The following is a 4,587-nucleotide window of genomic DNA, read 5'->3' as shown; positions in this document are numbered from 1 at the left end:
TCATCCTTTTTGATGGCTGCATAGTATTCCATGGTGTATATGTGCCACATTTTCTTAATCCAATCTGTCACTGATGGACATTTGGGTTGATTCCAAGTCTTTGCTATTGTGAATAGTGCCGCAATAAACATACGTGTGCATGTGTCTTTATAGCAGCATAATTTATAATCCTTTGGGTATATACCCAGTAATGGGATGGCTGGGTCATATGGTACATCTAGTTCTAGATCCTTGAGGAATCGCCATCACTTTCAACACTTTGCCTGAAATCCCTTTAGCCAGATATCCAGTTCATTAAGCAATTTTCTGTTTTCTGTGCTACCACAAGCAACAACGTTGCTAAACTTTCTGCCAGGAAATAACAACGGATTTCTTTTCTCTAATTTCCTATCACATTTTTCTAACTTTTTATTAGGTGCTCACCAAAAGCCTTTTCAAGTCCCTTCAGTATTCTATCAATCATCTCAAGGTACTTCCAGCATTTTTCCACTGCTGAATCTCAAAGACATTGCAACCGATTTAAAATTTGGGTCCATAGCATCCTACCTCTAGTATCCCAAATCTGTGTCAATAATCTGTGACTATGTGACATGAAGCAATAGTTCTTTACTATTATCACTAAGGTTTCTGAGAGTTGATTAGGTTCAGCTAGGAAGTCCTTGCTCAGGATTTTTCACACAGTTTTGTCAGATGGTGACTGAAAACAACTTGAAGGCCTTTCACACACATAGCTTTAGTTGCCTCTGGCTGGGGTCTCCCTGGCCGCTGATAATAAAATTTTCTACACTTAGCCTCGCTATGTGTCCTGGGCTTCCTTGAAGCATTGTTTCTGTATTTCAAGGGATGGCATCTCAAGAGCGGAGCCAGACAGTTTTTATGTTGCCTTTTGCAACCTAGGCTTGGAAGGCTTGCAATACTGCCACTACATTTTATTTGTTAAAAGTTAGTCACTGAGGAGACTTATGGAATGGTGAAGAAAGGACCTATGAGAATCTGTTTCTCCATAAAGGCAAGAAGAACACTGGCAAAACTTGTTAAAATCAACTTTTTCAGAACTCTGGAAACTAAACTAAGACCTGCAACAGTCCACGGAAAGTTTATTCTAGAAAACTTGCTTCTCCTCAAGGACAGTGAGCTTTGTGGTTAACTTGCCCTATGTCCATTTCCTTTTCTTCAGATCCATGGCTGCTGTGAAAGTCAGCAGGCAAGCAACCACTAGGTGGGGCTGACTGGGTAAAGAGCTTTTCCTAAAGCTCCATCTCCAGAGAATTGTCACAATTTGACTTGTTTGTTTGTACCCTGGTAAAACCTCATACACAGGGCTGTTGTTATTTGATCTAAATCAGAGCTTGCTCAGTGGGAAAAGCTCTATTGCTGAGTTGTTTGTTGGAAACAATCAATAAATAGCTATTGTTTAGTATCACAGCTGCCTGAGGTGAGAAGTACCCATTGGGAAAAACAAGAGGCTGGCCAAAAGATGTAAAAGAAAGCTCTTGGCAATGAGATATCTATGGGGAGCTTTGAAGAGCTCTGACATAATTCTGGGGGTATAGAAAACCACACATATGTAAAGGGCTGTGTACATGCTCAAGAAATCCTGAGAAGGCTCTAATCTCTTGCCTTTGGCTGGCCTTGGGTCCCTGTGTAAAAATAAAGCCTAAGACAGAGCTCTAAACTGCGAGAACATTGAAGGAATGCCCCAATATATATGTAAATCCCGGCCACATCCCAGTGTGTTTTGGTGACTTGAGGCCCTCCCTAGTTCATGGGATTAACTGGAAGAGACTTCCTCGCATTAATTGTGCAATGAGGAGGTGTCCTTGTGCAGGAGTTGTGACCTGCAGAATTATTGCTACTTGGACAAGCCTACAATTTACTTCTTTCATCCTTGGTTGAGAATTTGCATTTGTAATTGTTGGCAGAGAGAGGAAGAAAGTGCTCCCCTCGGATCCGAGGAGCATACAGAGAGAAGGCATGGAAGAAGGAACACGTGCAGCCTTTCAATATGAGTGAAGTCAAGATTTGAAATGCACGTTCCCTGCCTGAGGGGCTTCAGAGTGTTGTGAGCCTCTGATCTTCAAGGTAAAACGAGGCCTATTGGAAGTCGGAGGTTGAGGCATGCATTTCTGCACTTATGGCTGGAAAGTTGAACCAGGTTTTCCAAAAACTGTCGTTTTTGCTTTCAAGGGTGCTAAAGGTAAGAAAGGGTTAGGCAGTGAATAGAAAGTAGTGCAGCCAGGTTGTGGTTAGCTAAGCAACAGGACTGTCATAGAGGGTTATTTGTCTGAAGACAAAAGTCTGGGGCTTTTGGGCCATGAGGAGTTGGGTTATTGCATTGCTCAGTTTAAACTGCCAGCGTGAGAAATGTCTCAGATACTATTAAAGTTAGGCAGCTCAGTTTAACTCTAGCTCACTGATCACCAACCACCTCCTTCTTCACTCCTTTCAGTGACTGAGTTAAAAAGAGAAGACGCAAAAAGAAAAGTGGTCTTTCCCTTTCCCTCCATTGTAATTAGGACTTAGTCCATCTTGGCTCACAATTGGAATTTTAGGATGGAAAGAAAAATCTTGTCGTCTTTGCTCTTGACCCTGAAGAATAGAATCTCAAAGAAATACCTGAGAGGAAAATTCTTTCCTTCACTGAAATGAAAATTGGAGTGCTTGCAAAACTGAACAAAGAAAGAAAAAAATTAGTAAGCATTACAGACAACTAGCAGTTATAGTCAGATTATTTTTCAATACATGAGGAGGATATACAATAAAAAAGGTGAGCGGGAGCCAGGAATAAAAACAGGGAAAGGAGATAAATGCAGAATCTTAGAGACTGCAGAAACCCAGGAGTTCATTGTCTTCTAATGCACATCTGGAAAGCTGCAATTGAAAAGAGGAACCAGGAACTTCAGTCAGGGCAAACACAGCAAGGAAATGTGAGCCCCAGGTCACAGAAGGAAGAATCAGTAAATAGTTGCAGTTTGAGAACATGTACCATCAGTGGCTTCTGTTGCTTGAATGTTTTTTGTTGATTTTCATGATCATGACAGCTAGTAAGTTCATCATGTTGACCTTTAAAGATCCAGATGTGTACAGTGCCGAACAGGAGTTTCTATTCCTGACAACCATGTCAGAAGTGGGGAAGTTGCCAGAAGAGAAGCACTTTCTTGAGGTACTGAAGCCGACTGGGAAGATGCTTTTGGACAGATGGCTTGTTTAGCCCCTGGTCTACATGGAGCACATCGAATTCATCAGAAATATCTGCAGGGATGAAGCCCTGAAGAATCTCTTGTACACTCCTGTCTCCAGGTTTGTTCTGGACTGAATATTTGTCTGTGACAAGCACAAGATTCTTTTCTGCCAGACTCCCAAAGTGGGCGACACCCAGTGGAAGAAAGTGCTGATCCTTATAAATGATTGAAACATACTTCAAGTTTTTTTTATCGTAAGAGATCCCTTCGAAAGAGTTACTTCTTCATTTAAGGATAAAGTTGTTCACAATCCTTGATTTGAACCTTGGTACAAGCATGACATTGCCCTGGCATTATCAGAAAATACAAGAGGAACCCAGTGAAAACCCAGGGGATCCACTTTGAAGATTTCATGTGCTACCTGGGTGAGCCAAACCACAAATGACTAGACCTTCAGTATGGGGACCACATCATTCAATAGATGATGTATGTATAACTCTGTGCACCCTGCGAGTTAATGTACAGTGTGACTGGACACCACGAGAGCCTGGAGGACGATGCCCCATACATCATAAAAGAAGCTGGCATTGACCACCTGGTATCATACCTGGTCATCCCTCCAGGCGGGGCATTATCATGTATAACAGAACCAAAGTGCAGCACTATCTTCGGGACATCAACAAGACATCTGATGCCCGTATGCACGTTTCAAAGGGGACTTTAAGCTCTTTGGGTATCAGAAACCTATTTATTTAATTTACTAAACTAAGGCATAGAACCTACAAATTCGAATATCTTTGTTAGACCAGGGGCTAACCAGGTGGAGATCTGAGCACAAAATGACACTTCCTCCACCACACCTCCTCCTTTTAGGATGTCTGAGATCTCCCATGGGCCTGTGAGCACCTCGACCTATGACACAGGGCCCTGACTGTTACCACTTAGTTTGGATGTAAGATGCTCTGAGGACCCTGCCCCCTCCCCTGTCATTGTCATTAGGATGCCACTCGCCTCTGTACACATCAGAGGGGGGAAAAGATTTGCAGTCTGACAGCCCAACAGGGAGGAAACATTACACAGCATTAGGAGCAGAGTGAGCCATTTCCCACAGTTGTCAAAGAAGGGAATGCACCTGAGGCTTTGCTGGCCGGGGTTAGGGATGGTCTTGCCTACCACTGGTGGATTGCAGGAACAGCACCCAGCACTTTCAAGAGGTGTAGAGAAGCAAGGGGACTGCAAAATCACAGAGGCTCATGCAGCATCAAATCTGAGGAGTAAAATGACACCTCTGGCTTTCATCTTGGCACTCCTATGATCTTTTAGGCAAATTGTTCTTTCTGTGACCATTTTGTTCCTGTGTTCGGCAGTGACCAGAGGGTCGGGTTCAGGGGTTCATCTTTTCAGA

At 43.0% G+C, this 4,587-nt stretch overlaps 1 pseudogene; it reads left to right on the top strand.

The window, feature by feature from the left end:
* Positions 1-2,917: 2,917 nt before the first annotated feature.
* On the top strand, positions 2,918-3,946 carry LOC105481939 (carbohydrate sulfotransferase 10 pseudogene; annotated as a pseudogene).
* Positions 3,947-4,587: the final 641 nt, after the last annotated feature.

This window comes from Macaca nemestrina, chromosome 7, assembly GCF_043159975.1.
Source record: "Macaca nemestrina isolate mMacNem1 chromosome 7, mMacNem.hap1, whole genome shotgun sequence".
Taxonomy (NCBI): Eukaryota; Metazoa; Chordata; class Mammalia; order Primates; family Cercopithecidae; genus Macaca; species Macaca nemestrina.
Note: the sequence above shows the minus strand (reverse complement) of the source record. Positions and strands in the feature narration are given on the sequence as shown.